Source organism: Podarcis tiliguerta, assembly GCF_965153285.1.
Source record: "Podarcis tiliguerta genome assembly, chromosome: 9".
In the NCBI taxonomy this organism is placed as follows: domain Eukaryota; kingdom Metazoa; phylum Chordata; class Lepidosauria; order Squamata; family Lacertidae; genus Podarcis; species Podarcis tiliguerta.
The window spans coordinates 48479429-48501447 of record NC_139542.1 but is presented as its reverse complement, the minus strand read 5'-3'; the positions used below and the strand labels follow the sequence as shown (position 1 = coordinate 48501447).

At 41.6% G+C, this 22019-nt stretch overlaps 1 protein-coding gene and 1 long non-coding RNA gene across 7 annotated transcripts in view; one reads left to right on the top strand and one right to left on the bottom strand.

The window, feature by feature from the left end:
• Positions 1-22019, bottom strand: part of TENM3 (teneurin transmembrane protein 3) — a 1235569-nt gene that overhangs the window by 378440 nt on the left and 835110 nt on the right. For 3 of the 6 annotated variants that reach the window (XM_083456988.1, XM_083456991.1, XM_083456992.1), the window contains exon 1: positions 4896-5458. The gene's annotated coding sequence lies outside the window, so the exon portion shown is untranslated. Of the gene's footprint in view, positions 1-4895; positions 5475-22019 lie in introns of those variants that run through there. The other 3 variants (XM_083456978.1, XM_083456989.1, XM_083456990.1) reach the window with 3 other exon arrangements.
• LOC310657463 lies at positions 15805-18697 on the top strand. The gene is made up of 2 exons (XR_014501796.1): positions 15805-15884; positions 18601-18697. It is a non-coding gene; the product is annotated as an uncharacterized lncRNA (long non-coding RNA).

The following is a 22019-nucleotide window of genomic DNA, read 5'->3' as shown; positions in this document are numbered from 1 at the left end:
AACAATACTGTTTCCATGCACATTCTAAGAACTCGTAAGGGACTAAAGTGCAGCTACTCCACTCTAATATATAATATAAACAGAATCTGCGAAGACAAAGCAGTGCCACAGATTTATGAAACATACCACCTCTACTCCACAAAGGTGTCAAATATTAAACAAAGTAGTTTAGGGGACATTTCACAATTGGGACATTTTTGTGGTTTTCTAATTGAATAGAACTGCACTCCTGAAATTTATTTCCCCCCCATTACTCAAGAACGGGATATAGACTGAAAATGGCATTCTTCAAACTATAAATCATGCAACAACATATTTAATATAAAATATAAGTAATGCCAAATAAACAAGATCTCATATTACTGAAATGACCTAAGTTGACGTGTGTTAAAAGTGCCCTGTTTGTTTTACTTGGGATCATATTTTACTTCTCTGCTTAATTTTAAAATGCTTATAGACTTCAGTCTTTTCTGCCAGAGAATAATTTTAGTGAACTATATATGTGTATCAACCCCACTGTAAAATGTGAATATTTACTTTTTGTCTGGAACTAAATGCTGACAGAGCTGATAGGAATATAGACAGAGGAGAAAATATGCAAATTTCACAGCAGGAATTAGAGAAGCCACTAAACAGTTTTTAAAAGCTGTAGAAAAAGATAAACAACAACTTCCCTGTGTATTACCTTTCATCCCCAGAATAATTACTATTAGCATGCAACAGATAAGATAGTCAGGTGACAAACTGATATAGGATTCTTTTAAAAGGTCATATTACAAAATATTTTTGAAAATAAATGGAAGTGCAGAGGGAAAAAAAGCATAATCACAAATTGTTTCTTATATCTGTCATGCTTTGTTTTGATGAAGTGTACAAATCTGTCTCTAATTAGTGAATTAAACACCTGTATTGTCCCCCCCCCCAAAAAAAGGAAACTTGTTTCCTCTTCAGTTTTTCTCTCAAGCTTCATTGAGGCCACAATAAGGTCAAAGTAGCATGACCCAGTGGTCTGAAAATCTTAGAATCCCTAACACTTGTTTTGAAACAAATGACTTCTCAAGATGGAGCAGTCTTACTATCAATCACCAACAAGTTAATTCCATATAATAAGGCAGGTTTGGATGCAGACTGATATATTGTGAAATGCTGTATCCAAAACTGATTAGAACAACACTCAAAATGAATACAGCCCTCCAAACCACTCCTTTTGCTCAGTCACATTAATCTCAATTATAAGAAAACATTTATGATAATGCCTGCTATGAAGAAAACATAAAATAAATCAGGTTTTATAAGACAAAAGCAAGTCATTAGTTTCAGAATCAAAAAGGGGAGAGTATGTCTCTGCGGTGATATCCTCTACTCTACAGCATCTGTAACTTTCAAAACCTGGCTTCTTAAAAACTGGTAACTGCCAATATTAAGATTATACTTAACATTTAAATATTTTTCAATTTTTGCCAGCCTTTAGGTCATTGCCTGTTAACACCATAACTCAATAAAGAAACTAAAATCCTTTCAAACTTGCCACTCTCAAGCAGACAGTATGAATGGAAAACATAACTGAAACCTCCAACTTCAAAGAGTTACTGAGGAAAAGGTCTCTTTCAGTACTGTATATCAAACACACATAGTAGAGTTCTCTTAAAGCAAACAGATTCCTCACAATCAAGTAACAGAAAGTTTCTGTTCTGCACACCAAATGTTAAGATCCTCAATATACCTGTTAACACGACAAACCTCACAAACAGGTTAGAGAACCAAACCAAACACAGAAAGCTATTCATTTACCTTGAAAATTGTAGCCATGCCCATGCATAAAATTGCTCTACTGCTGTATTAAAAAAGTAAAATGTCATAGATATGTTTGAGAATTAGGAAAATTAAAATGTGTGTGAACTCTGCTAAATTACAAAAACCTTGTAATTTTCTGTCCCAATCTGAAAATTATCTATTCTGCCTTAATTCTGTTGAGGTCAATGGGACTACTTGATAGGGTCCAGATGGATTTAAAGATAGCGTTTTTAGTCATTTATTCAGGTAATCCTGATTTTATGACCCTAAATTAAAGCCATTTTGGCTTTTTTGAGGTCTACTCATTCCAATACACCATCGTATATAAGGCCTGGTGGTTCTCTGGGAACTGTGGACTTGCACTGACAGTAGGATTTAATCTGAATATCAGTGAAACCAGCAGCAGTGTTATATTGACAGTACTGGAATTTTGGACAAGGTTCTATGGAGATCATAAGCCTAAGTTTTTTTAAAGCATACTAGTTTTTTAACCTATTGCATTCTTAATAAAATATTAGAAAATGGCTAAGATTCAATATGACAATTCTTCCAGGCATGGGGTGGTGATGGCTGCTAAATATAGAGTGGACAATAAGCATTTTTCACTGGTATCAATCAATAGTGTTGTGTTTCAATTTCACAATTAGATACTTGAGCTTCATTCATTTCAAGATGTTTTATTTTGCTGACATTTGAACGACAAGTAGCTATATTTTGCATCAAGGAGTGTTACTAATACGAGCTTGATACTGTATCATGAGTATGATTGAAGTCTCCTCCCTGTCCTATAAAATACTTTTTCCAGGATACAATTTCTCCTGTACTTTTTCCTATACTATTTCTACTTACCGCAGCCAACCACTTTCTCCTAAGTAGTCCTACTGAGCAGGAATTGACTCTTTCTAAATAACTGGCTTGAGAATCAGAACCATAGCTTCCCCTCTATTTCTTCACATGCAGGAAAACGCTTCATCCTTACTTCTTAGGTCAACAGAAATTATACATAGCACATTTAAGCCTTCTATCTTCTAATTTATTGAAACTACTCTCAATCTACCACATTAGAAGTGCAATAACTTTAATTTACGCCAACTATCATACTATAGACTCCAATGGGACAACAATGGCTTAAATCCAGTCACTTCAGTTTATTGGAGCAAAGGATCTGGGAAACAAAGTGAGTAAGCAGTTGTTGACCATAGAGAAAGCAGAACATCATAATACAGTAAAAAAGATTTCCTAGATTCTGATATAGGCTGTGTGTATATGGTCAAGACTTCTTATAGTGGCCTAGATGCCCCCACCCTTGCCAGGATATGCTAACTCTTAAGCATATATGTGCATTTTTAAGGGGGTTTAAAATTGTTAATTTTGAACACCTTCAGTATGCGTATCTGTATGAGTGCATCACTATAGGTATCGATGCATTATAGTTATTGATGCATACTAGGGTTCATATTCAGAAAATGAGCATTTTTAATTGGAGCGCAAGCATTCTTTTGCAGTCTTACTCAGAATTAAGTGCTTCTTAATCAACTACAGTTTACTCCCATGTTAAGCAGGAATCAGCCTGCAGTCCTAAATCTGGAAATCAAATATGTGAAAAACTGGATCTCTCAAAGACATGTTTTAAGGCATTATGTGCACTGCTTTAAAACTGCAAATCACAATACAATCACAGCACTGAGATTCCGCATACAGAAACATAACAGGCACATATTACAGAAATATATTCTGATTTACCATTAAAGTTATTTTGAGATTAAAAAACTTCAGATAACAGGTAGTGAACGCATGGGAGAAAAATACTTTGCAATTAACATTCTATAAGCAATTTGTGATTTTGTTCAGACTAAACATATACTGCAATCTGATCTTCTAGAGTATAGACTTCTCTTTTGTGCTTGCTTTTTTGACAGTTTAAAGAAAGATCAAAATATAGTTTTTCTGTTACTGCACAGTAACAAAAGACTAAGTAAAGTCTGAACGTCCAACTTCCAGAGACCACCCAGTGGATTCTGCTACTGTCTACAAAGGTTTGACAAATACGTTGTCAACAGATAAGAAGTGCACTGCTATGAAAAGAGACAATCTTATCCATACAGATCACACCACAGATAACAGAAACCATACCTAAGTCTACCACAAGTTAAGCCCAGGCTGGCATTTATACTCCTTCAGTTTCCCTTACACAGTTACCAATAAAGGTCTGGACTAATGAAGGGGGAAGGAGAGAAATGAAATTGCTATGAAAGCAGTAGTTTTGTGCTAAATCTAGAGTCCAGTAGCGTAGAAGACTAGATTTTTGCTAGCTTAGGAGGGAAGTGTTTCGGATAAGTAATGCATATGTACACCTTGCGTGACCAGAGAAGGTCGATAAATCAGCAAAGCGCAACCTACTGAATCCTAAGAGGCAACATCCTCCGCTCGCCCTTAGAAATTAAAGGACGCTGGAACGACGACGACACCACGTATGTCAACAGACGAGTCTCCTAGTCAGGGCAACATTTCTGTCTTGTCTCGCACGAGGTGGCGGCTGATCAAGTTGAAGCAACCATCACCCCCCCCCCGCCCCCTCACACACAAAACACACACACACGCACCCCAAGCACGCAATGCTACCCTTCCTTCTGCGCCTCTTGCGTGTCCACAGTCTCAGAAACATCTATACTTCGCGGCGGCGGCGGCGGAGCGCTGCATTGCTTCCACAGGGCACCGTCGAGACCCACATTTGGCACCAAACGAAAGTCGCTCTGGGTTCTCTTGTATCTCTCGCCCCCCTTCCCACCCCCAACTGCGCCCGCTCGCCGTCCCTGCTCCTCTCCCCGCTGACAGGCAGCGAAGCCGCCGGCAGAGAGAGAGAAAGAACAAAAGCCCAAACCAAAAGAAAAAAAAGTTTCCAGGCGACTCAAGGGGAGCTTTCCAAATAGGCGAGAGTTCAAAGTGAGGGAGCAGGGAAAGGAAGCGGGGAAAGAAGGACCCCTTTTCTCCCCCACCCCCCGCCCCGCCGTGCGCACCGGCTCCTCGTCGGAACTCCTCGGCACCTCAGCCTGGGACGCGGGCACTAGGACCAGCAAAGCGCGCGAAACGCAGCCACTTACCCAGGGCGCCTTAGCGCGGACTCTCTCCTCCGCCTTCTCTCCTCAGTTAGCCCAACAGCGCCGGGAAGAGCAGCAGCAGCAGCACACGCACCATACACTTTGCCAAAAACGGGGAGCGGGTTGAGGGAGAGAGAGACACAGAGAGAGGGAAAATCGCGGGAAAGGGGTGGAGAATGAGGGGAATTGGGGGGGGGGGAGAAGAAAAAGAAAACTGTTACAAGTTCCTTTCCCTGTCCTGCCAGGGGCTGAAGAGAAGGGGGAGGGAGGGAGGGAGAGGGGCAAGCCCCGAGGAGTTCACTTTCCGCAGCTCCCCGGGCTACTCGTCTTTCTCCTGGCAAGAGTCGCGCGCGGGGAGTTTATTATTATTTTTTCCCGCCCTCTCTCAAGAGATGGAAGAAAGCGCGAGGACGACCCCCCAAAATAAAGTGCCACAGAAGGCGGAGGGAGGGAAGGGGGGGAGGAGGAGGAGGAGCAGCAGTAGCAGCAGCAGCAGCCGGGAGGATCTAACTATAAAGCGAGGGGGGAGACCCCAAAGGGAGGCTCGGCAGAGGCAGCCGCTTCAGCTCCTGCCTCCCTCGCCAGAGAGGGGGAGAGAGACGCACACGCAAGAGAGAGGCGCCTACCATAAAGCGAGGGGAGGTCCATCCCCCTGGCCGAGGCGCTGGGGAATGGACTTGGCCATTTATAATCCCCGGCTCCTCTGCCCCGGCATTTGGCAAACGGGCAGCCGCTCTCCTTGCCCGAGCTTTTCCCGCCAAGGCGCCCCTTTTGCTGCCTTCTGCTGTCAGATGGACTGAACCACCTCCGCCTCGTCCCCTTTTCTCTTCCCCACTGCCTCCGTTGGTTAATGTAAAGTGCCGAGGCTCCCATGCTGTGTCCAATCAGTGCATCTACCACTAGTGCCATGATTTAGGGGTCATCCGTGAACAACACTTCACGCTGATGAATGGGCTCTTTGCAGCTTTCTGCCCTGATGAGGGTGTCTGCGTGCCGCTGATTGCAAACACTAATGAACTTACAGATCCTCATTATACATGCGCCCAGATCCGCCGCCTGAACGAGGAGGAGAGGGACTCGGGTGCGCACCGCTTGCGATTGGGATGGAATTTGCCTATTTATCTCTCCACCTATCCTTATTTATACGTCCTAGAGGGTGGTGCGAGAATAACTGCGCTAAATGTTTGCACTTGACCCTGTGCTCTTCAGAGCGATGGGAAGGGCGCTGCTATTCTTAGGCAATACTTTGGTGGTGGCGCGTGTTTGTTTTTCTTCTAGTTTTCCCCCCACTTTTAATTTCCCTCCTCTTGGCTGTTGTTTCATAGGCTGGGCATGTTAGGTCAGCTGAGTCATTAGAGCGAGGGTGGCTAAGCAAATGACTGCCTCCGAGATTGATGATGAAGCATAGCAAAGGGCTGTAATTAAGGCTGCCATCCTAGGCGCACTTCGGAGTGAGTCCTAATGAACTCTGCTGGGATTTAGCGCCGAATGCAAAGGCGCAGGGCTGACTTGCACGGCTACGCAAGCCTGGAAGTCGGTCCCTGTCTCATTTCCTCTTAATGACCGGCGGGTTTTGGACCAGCCCTCCCTCTGAAATTTAGGCGCGGGAAACGCGCTGTCGGCTGGGACGAATCCTCTTCGGCGCGCAGCGGGCGAAAGTGGCTGCGTCGCTCGCTTTCTCTCGCACGCACCCGGACGCGCGCTCTTGCCTCGTTGGGCTACGCGGCATCTGCTGGGCAAGAGACGACTCCGCCAACTGCCCGCTCCGAAGCTGAAGTTCACACCGAGACTCCCGTCCGCGTCTTCGTCAATTCTTTCTCCCGCCCCGAGGAAGATAATAAGCCATGTCTTTTCTCTCGTCTCGTCTTACGCCTCCCTGTTAAGATCCTATAAAACTTATGTATACCTTATTTTCTTGCTGGTGCGGATATTTTCTCTCTTTGAGGCTGCCACACTAACCTCACTCACTTGGGAGAAGCCACTTACTTCTCAATTAGGTAATATTCCTAGGTGGCTGCGCCTTTACAGGGAGAAATGGTCTGCTTGACATCCTAGCATTTCCTTACTTTTTGCGTCCTGTGTAACACAGCAGCCAGAAAGCCGTCCCCCCCCAACAAACCACACACGCTTCCCCCCTCTTGCCTTCCCAGGTTTCAAAAACTTGTGATGGGGAAGTCTATTAAATTCACAAGAGAGGATGTACATGTAAACAGATACAGACAGTAGCGTTACGCTCCTGTATCGTAATACATTAGAACCATGTAGAAATCGCAGAGCACCGAGCCAACTTTCGAGTTTCACAGAACTCTTCGTCAGGATCGAGGCTCAAAACAAACAAACAAAGTAGGTGGGTGGGTCCGTGGGTGAAAAGCAGGTGTGTGTGGAGTAAAAAGTGCAGCAGGCATGGCAGAAGGCCAGTCTGCCATACAGGGAGGTAGCTCTTCGAGGGCGAACAGGTTTGTGGCCACATACTGAGCAATCTCGGTTGGGCTGCTGTCCTATGGTGGCCGGTGCCTGCGACGGCAGCTGACTTTTTCCTTCCAAAAGACCTCGCTCACCTTGTCGGTTAACGAATGAGGGCACTACTCTGACCACGTAAAATCCTCTTTCCTGACTGCGCCTTTACAAGCAATGAGAGTGTTTAAACACACACCCTTCGGTAGGTGAAGACACCAGGAATGTGTGGCACAGTGATGAAACAAATCTCTTCGTCACGACGGGGGAAGAGGCACGACGCCCTCGTAATCTAAACAGCCTGCTCAAATTCTGAGGCTGCCAACCCGCTCGTGTGAAAAGGGCACTGAAATAGGAGTTGTAGAGAGAGGCACGTGGCAATGGGCGAGGGTGGGGCTCTGAAGGCAGCTTTCGACACCGGATCCCACCATGGTAGTGGAAAGGAAATGGCAAGGTGCAGGTAAAGAAACTTCGAAGGCTCATCAAAGAATCCTTTCAAGTTCTCGCTCCTAAAAAAAAATAGCGACGGCCCAGCAGCTTCCTCTGCCTTTGGGCTGCCTCCTAAAAGCAGTCGCAGCACCGATGAGAGAAATCCTCGAGCATAAAGCATTTTTTTTGGGCTGCACTTAAATTTGAGGCTGCTATGCGGAGGATTGAGTAAAGAGGAACGTATAATGTAGGAAGGGTATTTTTTGGGGGGTGGGGGTAAATTTCCGGACAAAATTAAGTGTAAATGTAATTGTCACACCCCACACCCCAGTTAGAAAAAAAGAATCTAACGATTATAATTGCAAGAGGAAAAGTACTGCAAAGATCCAAGGGAAGGGCAGATTTCCCCATCCCTATAGGCAGATCTGCCCTCTGCGTTTTCTATCCTCTCCTCTTCAGTGTATTTTATAGCATGGGATGTAGCGAATATGTTGAAAGCCACCCCTTCTAGTTCAGAGACCGAGTCCACAATATAAGTACCTTGCAAAGAAAATACTATTTAAAACAGAGAGGAGCAGTCCAGTCTTAACGTCTTGCTTAAAGCTGTGAGGCTTACTTTCAAGTAATGCGTTTTAGGATCGGAGGGTAAGTTTAATACTAGAGGATGAAGCTTACTGGAGTTTAATTACGCTTTAGCCTTTAAGCTAATTTGAAGTGCGTTAAGTCACGTTTCTTTCAGATCTGATCTGGCTAATATCCTAACATCTTTCCAAAGTCTGTCACTAGACGTGACTGAACTAAAAATATTTAATATTTTTTTTATTAAAAAAACACACACCCGTATCTACAGTCTAGCCGGCGCATTAATTTAATAGACTGCTTCTCTTCCCACCCCACGACAACTAGCAATAAACTTTTATATTGCAGTACCAGACGAAAAAAGGTTGCACGTGTTTCAGTCAAGGAGAGCCTCCCAGTCCCTTTGGCTTCTTAGATCCAAGGTGTAATTGAAAGGAAACAGCAGGATTGAACCCCGACGCACGACTTTCTGGCTCCTGCCTGCTGGAAGCTACCCATAAAAACGGGGAGGGGGGGGGAATCCAGGCACTGGCATGTCCTCTCCAGACTTGTATAGTTGCCCTGATGCCCCCCCCCATGTTAATCTACCTCTTCTATGTAGAAGGGGGGTTGCTGCTGCTGCTTCTCTCTCTCTCTCTTTCTCTCTCTCCTTTTTAAAGGTACTCTAGTGCATTAAAAAAATGCTTGTCAAATGGCACTGAAATACAACTCATATCCGAGGAAATTGTTTCTAACCACTAAGTTTGCTTTGGGGGTATGCGTCAAGATGTGGTTGAGGATAGTTAGATAAGAGGTTGCCTGGGTGGGAGTTAAAGAGCAAGTTCTGTGCATTACTGTGGATAAGAAGAAAGCATGATATTAAAAAAAGAAAGGGGGGGGGGTGTTTCAGTTGCTCCATCAATCTTATTGGCTGGCCATAATGTGACAGTTACAATTCCCATTTGTTCTTCCTACAATTAGCTCCATGGTTTTTATCCCTGAGCTGGATCAGGCTGAACAGTCATTTAGGACTTCCTCTGGAAAATACAGCAGAGTTAGGTCATTTTTCTGCCTCCCCTTTAGCCTCTGCCTTTGGGGGCATATTTGCCATGCCGTCTGAGAGCATTCTAGCAGATCAGCGTGGTATCAGGTTACTCAAAGGCTCTCCAAAGATAACCCCCTCAACTTACTAATTGTACTTTGCTGCTGCTATTTTCTTATATTTGGGAGGCAGGGCAGGTATCCATTTGTGCCTAACGACAGCTGAAAAAATCTTTCAGCCTGCCTGAAGATCTTGTAATTACATGAAGTTACTATAGACTCTGAATTTTCATTAAGCAGAAAAATCCTAGAAAAGCCATAGGAAAATAAACCTAGTTATCTTTTTCTATTTTAAAAATGGGGGTGGCAGGTAGAACATTCAGATTTAATGGGAAATAAATGTTTACAACTTAAGCCCCAATTTATCACTCAACATCTCACAAAGCAGACTGATCCACAATATCATCAAAATAAAGTACTAGGATGTAAGCCAATTAAATAGGTAAATCAGTTTAAAATCAAATCTTTCAGCTATGCTGTATGCTGCAGTGCCCTGTCAGTAGCCCATTAATAAATTAGTAAATGGGTCTTTTGATTTTGAGGTCAAATATAACAAAACTGTAGCTGCAGCTTTCATTGTACAGGTATTTCCAGTTTACTGCGTTAAGAGAGAAATATGATAAGTTTCTTTTAAAAAAATAAATAAAACATCCTTACAAAGAAATATTACTAAGCTGCCATGGGTATTTTGAGAAATTTAGTTTGCTTGGCCATAAATTAGCAAAACAAATATTCTACTCAGATCACTGACTAAGCTCTAAAATTAAATGGCTGTCTGCAATGAGAAATATGTCTTAATTACCTTAATTAAGGCAAACTAGGGTCCTACATACATCCATTCTGGAGCCACTGAATGTACTGATTATCATACAAATCAACCTTTAAATGGGGGTCATGCTTTTCTGCTACATTAGTTTGTGTTCCACTGCATAAACCAATGCTCTAGATGAGGTTGACCTCTAGTGAAAGCATGGTACTTTAGTTTCACCCAGGCATTGACCCTCTTTACTATGGACTCATAAAAGAACCAACTTGATAGAGTCCACATATTGCCTGGGGCAGGAGGGATCCAAGTGATCCTCGTGCTGTCATACATCACCACCACTATACCACTGCTACTATTAACTGAGCGAGGTTTTGTACATAACCATGGTAATTTCTTAAGTATGCTGCACTCAAAATTTTTAGTCATTGCAATTTCATATTAATTACATATTTCTTTTTTAAAATGTGGTAAACAATGTGGTTCACAGAAGCTAGAAACAAAAAATATAATGTATATCAAATTCCAGCAGTATAAAACCATAATTCAAAAGTACCAAAAATCTACAGTAAAATATCTACACCTAGTTTCCCAATGCTCAGTGGATTAAACATAATTTAACCTGCTACAAAAAAATAAATCAAGGAGAAACCTACTGAAACGTCCATAGCTCTGGGGTCACCATAGAAAAGTACCTTCATCAAGTAAGATATCATTGCCTTCCTAGAAACAATACCTATCGGAAGGTAACAGTGGCCATTCTTAAAACCTTAGGGAGTTTAAGATACTTGAGACCTGAGGCATGTAAAGGATTTAAAGCTCTGTACTTACTATAAAAATTTGTCTAAAAACAACTTTAGCTAATGCTTAAGCAGATAACTCAGAATAGATACAGTATGTTCTCCCCCATCCACACACATCAATAAACTGGCAGCAAAATTCTTTATCAGTCGCCAAACTGTCTTTAAGGGAATCCTAATGCGGGTGGCGCTGTGGGTTAAACCACAGAGCCTAGGGCTTGATGATCAGAAGGTCAGCAGTTCGAATCCCTGTGACGGGGTGAGCTCCTGTTGCTCGGCCCCTGCTCCTTTCCACCTAGCAGTTTGAAAGCACGAAGTGCAAGTAGATAAATAGGTACCGCTCTGGCGGGAAGGTAAACGGCATTTCTGTGTGCTGCTCTGGTTCACCAGAAGCGGCTTAGTCATGCTGGCCACATGACCCAGAAGCTGTACGCCGGCTCCCTCAGCCAGTAAAGCAAGCGCCGCAACCCCAGAGTCATCCGTGACTGGACCTAATGGTCAGGGGTCCCTTTATCTTTACCTTTAAGGTATATCACACATTACAGTAGTCTGCAACGGACACAGGTGTGAGGATCCCATGCTCATGTCCATCTCATGTGAGACGATTGCTCATATGTCTATTTATCATACACACTTTTATTGGAAAACTATGACTGACAGCAGGTTCCCAGGACCCACAGTAAAACAGGCATGTACAATCTTCTGATATGAAATGCTTCAGCTCCCTCTGCCCACACTTGAGTTATTGTGAAGAATCCTTAACACTGGTAGATGTTCCCCAATGGCCACTTACACAACCTTGTTAAATTTAATCAATGGAATTACGTTCAGTTTCTCAGGATCTACTGTCAAATATTATACTATAAGGTAATTGCCTATAACATCCATGAGGGAAAGACAGAGTAGATAAACTGAGTGAAAAATATTATCCAGCCGCTGATTTAGTGTGTAAGCTGGCAAGAGAGTTATTTAGCCAAATCGTTCTCCCGCAGCCTCAATTCTCTCTCCATAAAATGGGAACAAGAAAGCAAGACAACAAATGTAAAATATTTTCCAAGTTAAAAGTGCTACATTAATTATGGTCCTTAATTATATATCACTCACTTATTTGTATATATTTGTATATAGTATACAGATAACCAATACATTTATGGTATATTCATATTTACTTTTTGGACTAGAAATAAAATTAGTTTCAACTATGACACCCTCATAGACTTTCTTAAAGTTCCATTTCCTCTGACCATAGAATGCTTAAAATAATTTCTAACAGTTGTTGCCATCAACTGTTAAGCTCAAACATAGCTACAGGTCTCAGGGACTACATAATGCAAAACTTTCAAGTTGATGCATCCAGCAGTATACACTGCCTGACTGAAAAGTGGTGGGAGAAATAATTTCTTTCATTGGAAGGAGGGGTTATACAACTGATCTTATATATGTTTACTAATAAAAATATGAAGACAATATTGTTTTCCAATTAAAGTAATATAATAATAATAATAATAATAATAATAATAATAATAATGGGAATGACCTAGTCTTGCTGCTTTCATGTCTATACCCTGTCAGTCTAGTGGCAACACACTCTGTTCCTGTCTGTCCAGGAGAACTGTTTCTAATTGATCTGACATGGAATTTAGCTGGAGATGTGTATGTTGCAACCCAAGCACCATCCCTATATGCTTTGTAAAGTGATCACCATATGGGCCTTATTTGAAATATTTGAGGTTTCCATCAATTTACCTTGGTTAAATTGAGCTGTAAATTCATTTCAAATTTATATTTCCTGAGTACTGAATACTTTATGCATGTGTGTGTTGCATATGTACAGACATTTTTTTAATGGATAAATATTCCTTATAAGTTTTGAACAAAGGAGGCGTACACCAGAACTATTTTCACTTATTTATGCAATTAAAACACTCTACAATTACCATGGGGGTTTAAATAAAGGAAGCTAAGCCAAATGGAATGCATCATATTTGAAGCTGCTAGACAGTAATTCATTCAGTGCTACTTATTTTGGGTGAGGAGCAATTATGAATTCTAAAATTCTGCAGATTGGCTCCTATTTTAAAATTTAAAAGGTATAGCAACTCTTTGTTATAGTTAATAGTACTAAGTTATGAATGCTGATGGCCTTCTACTGCAGCCTTAAATTGCCTTGAAAAAGATACAGTTTCTTTAATTAAAAAAGCTGCACTGAACTAATCCCTCTAGCTGAAAAAAGAAAAGTTTTAAGCAATCTCTGCTCTGGGAGAGAAAAGCAGACAATACCATAACAGATCAGAAACATAAGCTATAGTGTGCAGCCAGGAGCACAGCAGGGAACTGAATACTGCTCCGACTGTGTCATTTTTTAATCCCCCATCCCAGTTTCCCCCGTCTGACCTCATGCTGAGATGAAGTTATCACAGAAGACAGCTTTACTCTTACCAATGAATCCAACCCTGGATCTGTATTATCCTTAGCAGATCAAAACACCGCTTTCATCAAATAGCATTATCTGCATAAAAGGCATGCAATTGCCTGATAATTTCACCCAAACTATGCTATTCATTTAAAGGACAAGAAGAAAAATGTAATTCATTCCTTTTCTTTTTCCTGAAAAAAGCTAACTTATATACTTCACTCATGGGAACTTTTCCTTTTTATACACAAGATCTCAAGAAGGGGTCCAATAATTTTTTCTCCCCACCCGGTTTACTATTAATTATTGGAGTGCATCTATGCAGCTCGAGTGACAAAAGTATAAGGCATGAAGAAAGCAGGCAGAGAGGACCCTCAAGGCATGCTTAGCCAAGATTGTTTCCTTTAGCTATGCTTTCACTAGCCTAAAAATAAAATAAAATAAAATGTGACATATGACAAGAGTCTAAATTTAAATGGCAGTAAAAATATTTGCAGAGGGAGCTTAATGATGTTACTTTCCATACTACTATAAAGTTAAATTGCTATATTTTTTGTATCACATAGAATAGACTCTTCACAAGAGTATAAGGTACACACAACACAGGCACATATAAATTTCTGTAAGATCTTGGGACATCCTTAAAATTTTAGTTTAACAGATAAGGCAGTAGATTAAGAAGGCAAAAATAGTGCAGTAAAAATTGTTGTATGCTTCAGTGAGAGGGCTTAATTATAAGTAGGAATACAATAATGTAAGGTCAGTGGGCTGAAGCTGAAATCCTAAGCAAGACTTACTAGGAAGCAAGCCCTACTTGATCCAATAGCTGGGACCCAGATCACTGCTTGGGCATGCCCAGTTGATGCTCCACGCCCCTTTGAATAGCAGACATGTCACAAACTACTTTTGAAGCCGCCCTTCAGTTCAAAATAGGTTTGTCAAGTGGAATAAGTGGCTGCTGTTTAAGGAAAATGTATCCAAAGTTCCCTTTGGCATGTGAAACTAGTTGCACAGTTCTTTGGATTCAGGCCAGGAAGACTTTCTTGTGGATGTTCTGAATCAGATTGTAAATCAATTTAAATACTGTAAAGGCTGCATAATTGTAGACAACAAACTTTTTTAAAAAAACCTGAGGCTATAGAATCTGTTATCACACTGACCTTTCATATGGTATTTGCTTTGATAGTCCTAGATGCTACCAAGAAGTTAGCAAGAAGGCTGGCATAATACACAAAATGCATTAGCTTTTCGTATACTTTTTGAATGTTCAAAACAACATTCTTCCAGCCGTTTGCAATAAAGAAATAATCATTGAGTTCTACACATGGCATTAGACTCGACACAATAACTTCTGAAAGTAGCACTAATAGTGCAAAATCGGTATGCATAGCAACTAGAGTGGGTCAAAAGAAAAAGGTTGAATCCAAACCAAATTAGGGAGCAATCCTAACTCCTGACCAGGGACCAGTGGGGCTGAACGGAGCAGCAGAGCCCACCATCAAATCTGAAGCCCTGCCACTCATAATGGCCAGAGCAGAAGGTAGGGTAGTGTGTCTTCCCCACATTCTGGGGTGGGGGGGGTGCATCAGCTCTAGGCTAGCACATCAGAGAGGCCCAAATCTAGTCCATCACTGATAGCTGGGCTTAGGATCCAGCAGAACCTTGGCTAGTCCAATTCTTCCCCCTCCTTGTAGCATTCTGAGGGTTTACACTAGGTACTGGCAGTGGTGGGGGACAGCTCCTTCTGGGCTGGGCTGTCCACCTTTGGTCCACATCCTGCACTCAGCTCACACCTGTGGCTCCCAGAAGCTGTCAGCATGTGACAGCAGTCACATCCTGGTAAACAGCTTAGACTGCCCAGCTAAACCAGGTAAGGGTAGCCGATGGACCTCTTTGCCTCAGTGAGTTAGCCTCTGAATGCAAAGACAGGCTCTGGCAGATTGAGTAGACAAGGCCAATAGTGGGTCAAAACGGTCAAGAAGACAGTTTATACACATGCTGTAGAGGGAAGTGAGGGGCAGATGGAGATCGTCAACCTGGGATGGTAGCCCGTCTAGGAGAAGGAAAACTCAGATCCTTAACCTTTGTTGCCTCGCAGGATATCTTCAGGAGAAAAAGCTAAGGAGGAAACCCTACACAAATCAGGTGGAGTCCTTAAGACTGTTGGAAGGGGCCTTGTACACCTTCTTCTAGCAACTCCTGCAGCCTAGCTGGTGGCAAACCTATTGCTCTGCTTTCCTTTGGACCCCATCAGCATGGCTGAAGAGGGGGTATTATTATCTGGGCAGTCCAGGACCTCCATACACACTGCCTAGGCTTGTGTTCCGGGGAAGTGATTTCGGTGTTGCTAATGCAGCAATTTGACTTCCTCCGGGGCTGCACTCCATTGTCTCTTGAGACAGACAGATGGCAACAACAACAGATATAGTCTTGGACTCCTGGCACTGAAAACAGTTGCCAAGACTGAAATCATGGTGAGACCTGGCACAAATTAAATCCTGAAAACCAGGGCGTTGCTACCTATTCAACAAAGCGTGTTCTCCTTCAGGGAGAGCACGTGTTGCGGTGGGGTCTACTGAGCCACCCCTCTGTTACCAGGCAGGGTCTCTAAAGATGGCCTGGGGCAGTAATTGGTTCACTGGGTTGCTGGGGTAAAAGTTATGTTGCAATTTTGGTGGGAGGGGTAAAAGGTTTAAATACTCTGCACGCAGCCTTGTACTTTCTCTTTTGCTGCGTGCAACGGATCACCCGCCCACCCGCCCTAGAGTAAGGGGTTGTTGGGTTGACCTTGCTATGCCTGTCATGGGGTCGTCTGCCTTTGAGCAGGGGCCTGGTAGGAATTTTTCCACCTGGCAAATTGGCTGGCTGGGTGGTTTTTGCCTACTGCGTAGCAAATCGTCACAACTTGTAAGGTTGTGGTTAGGCATTGGTTATAAATTGGTGGAGGAGGGGTTAGGATAGGCTGTGCCTGCCCCTCCATGGTTGCTGCGGAAAGGGAATTCCGTTAAAGGAATCCTGGGGCTTGCCATCTTTTCGTCCAATCCCTGGAATGGGACTAGGGCTGGCAAGCCTTCGGGGAGCAGGCGGGTGAGAGTTGAGGGTCTGTGTCTCAGCTCCAATTCCTCCCCGACTTGCTTTCCCCCGCACTGTCTTTCGGTGGTGCCCGGAAGTCAGTTCTGTCCCCAGGCGGGGGGACAGATAGTCTTAACCAATGCCTAAACAACCACTCACAGTTTGTATTTGAATAAAGTTGTGGCCGAAATCATGCCAAAAATCTTAAACAAAAATTACGTGTCTGTTGTGAGTTATTTGGGGGGGGTGGATTGGGGACCTCGACACGCAAGTGGATGGACACAGAGATATCACCCGTTTAATGCTTCAGGATGCTACTACATGGGCTCAGTTAATAAGATACAGATGAAATGGGGTAAAAGGAGCTCCATACGAATGCTAGCCTCATATACTTTGAAAATTATGGGCCACTAGCAATGTACACATAGGGTTTTTTAGGGGTATGTGATTAGCTTCATTATTCTGGAGATGGCCTCAATTTTCAAAAGTCTAAGAAGAAATGCCCTAGGGGATGTAGAGGAAAGGATTCTCCCCTACATCTAAAGTTTAAGACAAGAATATTCTCAGATAAAGTTTTAATATGTTTTTAAATGGAAGCTCTTTGATGTTGCTCAGAAGTTTGCAACTCTAGTTGGAATCTCCAAAAGACTAAATTAGTGGGCACAGTACAGGTGAAATATTCAAATATACAATATATAATTATCTGTTCAAACCAAAACATGCTTCCATTTGTCCAAATTGCTATAAAATTTAATCAATCTGTTTGTCTATACAGTACACACAGAGTTTCTTTCTATCTCAGACATGTTGCATTTCTGATTTTCTAAAATGGAACACCCTTCCAAACAGTTCTAATTATATGGCAGGAAAATTCATGTGACTGCGGTCAGCAGAACTTGGACGTGAGTCTCTAAATATCATTCCTCATCTGAATGGTAGACTGTGAGCTTATAATGGGTTTTATTATAATGGAAGACAACTCCTTACTGAATGACATCACTTGTTTTGCAGGAGATATACTGATAGACTGGGGCAATCAGACGAAGTTTTTTTTGTCAACATAATGGTATTACTAATTCCCCTGTGGGTAACCTATTATGTACACATTAATATACTGATGTATGGTACTCATCGTATTGTTAAAGATTTAGGATCCTAAGCATATTTCTGTACTTAAAGGAAAGTGGAACAGACTTAGCTGCGGAGAAGACTATATAAAATGGTTGGTGCCAGCTATATTATCCCAGTACTCTGATATGTTTTGGTTTTTAAACTAGTACTTACACTCCCCAACCAGACTCCCCAACTATAGTGCTGGAGTTCTTTAAAAACAGAGGTCTGTGGAGTGAGCAGGAATGGGTGTCAGATTCTTGGCAGGAAAACCAACGTATTATTCCCATAAGAGTTGGGAAGAATTATTAAGAGAATTACACAATGTAAATATACATGTTCAGTTGAAATGGTAGCTTACTGAAAATAAGGTACTGAAATATATTTAATTCACATGGAAATTTTGAGCCACACTGGCCTGGTTTGCAAGACACAATAAGCCAAATGATAGCTTGCCAAGACTATGCAAGCAAGCAGGCTCCTGGATAGGAGTCTGCAGCTGCTTTGCCTCTCTCTGGCCTTTTTAGTACTTCTATGATAAGTCAAAATTTAGCTTAGTGGGTAGTCCAAACCCAGACTTGTAGTTAAGCTGTAGCCAAAGCTTGTTTGTGAGCAGAGAACTTAACCATGAGCCCATGTTTGGAGGGCATGTTCCAGGGAGCAAAGTGGTTGCATGCTTCTCTTCAGGAGTATGCACATTCACATGTAGAATGCAGTTTAGCTTACTGTGATGTGCAAACCAAGCCACAACCTAATTTGTGTCAGCAGATTCAAATACCCTGATTTCACAGCACGGTCACAATTATATAATGGCTGCTTTATCAAACTTGTTGCTACTTCCGTTGTTAGCAGCTAAAGATAGGTCTTTTTTAGGCTATCCTGAAGGACATTACTGATGGCCAAGGCAATATTAACTCACAAGTTCTGTTGGCAAATAGAATAACTTCTGATTGATTGGTGGAATGAATGATAAATGGGACCGATTAGTATTTTATCTTGTTTCCCCAGTTCATGAACCTTTTAATCTTATTCAGCTATACTAGAGAATATTCAATGTCTCTGAAATTTGGACTCTGAAGTCTCCACTAAACACAACAAATGTAAAGGTTTGGATTTTCTGTTTCATTAATGTGTTTGGGTTGGTCACTACAGTGTAGATTTAAGCCTGACAAATCTATTTATTGTTCCATCAAAAGTGTCCAGCTGATGTTCTGTTCTTCACTCTCTGGTTGCGTCTTCATGTGGAAACATTACAAAACTGAGATTCCATGTAATTATTCCTTTTGCTGAGATTTATTATTAATAATCAAAATGTTTGTGCAAAAGCAAACAACTTTTTGGCCATTTCAGACACATGCAAGGAAACAATATGTAGCCTTAAGAGATTGGGGGGGGGGCAGAACTGCAGTAGAAAGACAGAAGAAGCTCAAGCTGGAGTTTTAGGCTTGCAGTCTAGCCGGTATTTATAATGTCCTGTTCCTAGAAGTGCTAGAGAATGGTAAGAGGAGGGATGCTCTGGTCCCGAAGCAGGAAAATAAACATATTTCCAGCTCTTGCTCATTTTGTGCATGCAGATGCATATCAAGCTATGTAAATAAAAATTGCACAATTGCACAGTGCCTAACACTGAATCTAATATTGCAAATCCTGATGGGCAGGAACCCCAATATTAAGCAGGTCAAAAAAATGGCGATTCTTGCCAGAACTAAATTTAGTGCCATATGCAAAAGCAACAGGAAGCCAGAGCCCTCTCCGCACATTGCAAGCTGTGAACAAGGCTAAAACAGAACAGAGCTTATGCTAGCATCTCCGCAAGTTCAGCTAAATACTTGTTTTGAGATAACACTTAAGTTCCAATGGGCTGCTTAAATGCCTGAGAGAAGGAGACCTAACCGAATGGAGTAGTCCCTGTAGAAAACCTAAGTAAATTAGAGAAGACATAGACACAGCAATGATCACAGTGAGGATGTGCTGATAAGACTGTGATAGTACTAATATAAACAACAAATATTTGCTGCATTGTTGGAGGAGGTGAGCATCAGGCAAATTATTTTCACTTGCTGTATATAAGTTCATATTATTAGTTCATTCCTCCCAAAAGAAATAGTAATGTAATGTTCTGTTTTTTCACATCATTTTAAAAACTGTGCAGTCTTCGTGCCTTCTTTGTTTATTTCAAATACTTTATCAGTGAACAAATGCCGCAGCTGAATGAGACATACAAACTACAATTGATTTAGAAGACTACATCTATATATCAATATGAAATACTAAACATATTCAGATAATAACAGAAAGAAAGCTGCTAAAAGAAATACCTAGTGCCCCATAACCTATTTATTTAAACAATTTTCACTACTAATGTAATATTAAGAATGGAAAGCTGCCAAAACTTGGCAATCAGGAATCTCTCTGGCATAATAAAACCATGCCCTAAAACCGTAGCGGTAGAAATCAACACAGTCACTTTGTCTCCACAGTACACTTAACCATTTGCACTGGGAAGGTATCAACACAAAGACTGCAGAAAGACCTACACCAGCTAACGCAAATAGTTTCCTGATATCAACAAAACTGTACTGAATGCTTTTCTAATCCCCAAAAGTCAAATTAGGAGATCAGGAACTATCAGAATCATTGCAGAAGGTACAAAACTATTTCTTGCTGCATCTTGGATGTAGCACTAAAGTGAATTTGCACTCAGAACATCATCACAATTAAGCAGCCATTAGGTGTTTTATTTTTTAAAAAAGAATTCAGAAATCAACTACTTTGACATTACTAAATGGCTAAATCATGTTGTGGATGTCACAATTGTAAGTGTGAATTAGAATTACAATGACAGACTCTCCATTTTATCATGTTTTTCTAGTGTTGACATAGAATTGGACACCTTGCAGGTATGTATCACAGCAGCCCAGGGAGATAGGAAGTAATTATCAAAGGCTAGGAGTCAAGTCAATACTTAAAACTGTAAGCCGTTTTTATCCTATTTCCATGAATAATGTTTCTTACTTTAAAGTGCACATGTAACTTGGGGTGGGTGGGTAAAAGAAGCATAGCATAAACAGTGATAATAAAAGTAGTCAATTAGCTGAAGATGACTTGAATGTTTAAATATTACTTTTAATAAAATAAAGTTTCCCCAAATGAGCGCATAACAATTACAATACAGATTAATGAATGTAAGTGGAGTTTGGGGATTTTCTCCCCTTAAAAAACTAATCTTATCCAAAAGACTAGATCTTCATCGTAATTTGTCCTAAATATTTTATTGATTTCATAGCAGCTGCTTGAGTCCCCTTTTTAACACAGCAATACATGGACGGAGCAATCTCATTGATCTAACTAGGTCAGTGTTCCAACTAGGTTTTACACAGGGTGTGATACAGCTTCTGCTGTCTCTGCTTCTCACACAGACACTGATACACAAGCAGCACAAGGCAAAAATAGCCTCATTTTTACAAAAGTTTCTTGTTGTATGAATAGCTCACTTGCCAGAATAGTGAAATATGTGCTCAAGATGAGAATGTACAAGGTGTAGCTACAGCAATTTCCCTGGTCAGGGATGTATATTGTGTGACTTCTCTGATCGTTGAAGTTGGAGCACTTATCTACATTACACTTCTCACAGAAATATGTTATTTGTATGAGGAAAATGGATGAGAACAAAAAATACGATGTGCTAATTGACTCAGACTTTGTTATCCCAACAAAAACTTCCAAATGTGCCAGTTTGGGCTTTTAGTGACCATTAGATTGTGCAGAAAACAGAGAGTTGGTGATTAGAGTTTGGACTAGGACTTAGGAGAGCATGATTCAAAACCCCACTCAGCCATTGGGTAACCTTGAGCCAGTCACTGTCTCTCAGCATAATCTACTTCACACAGTTGTTGTGAGGATAAAATGGAAAAGGGGAGAACCATATACACCATTTTAAGCTCCTTGAAGGAGAGGGTGGATATAAAATGATAATGGTAATAACCCATACACATATACACTAATAGGGAAAGGGAAAGCAGTTGGAAGGGAAGAGAAGGAGAATAAGATTGCATCTGGCCTGCTAGTTCCAAATGCACCTTTTGGTCTGAAGTATGGGGAATGAGAGACACAATATGTCCATATGGTACTATGAGCCAGTGTGGTGTAGTGGTTAAGAGCGGTGGACTCATAATCTGGTGAACCGGGTTCATGTCTCCGCTCCTCCACATGCAGCTGCTGGGTGACCTTGGGCTAGTCACACTTCTCTGAAGTCTCTCAGCCTCACTCACCTCACAGACTGTTTGTTGTGGGAGAGGAAGGGAAAGGAGAATGTTAGCCGCTTTGAAACTCCTTCAGGTAGTGATAAAGAGGGATATCAAATCCAAACTCTACTATGGCCATCCTCCAATGTTTTACTTTATTGTACATTTTGAAAATAATTTTTA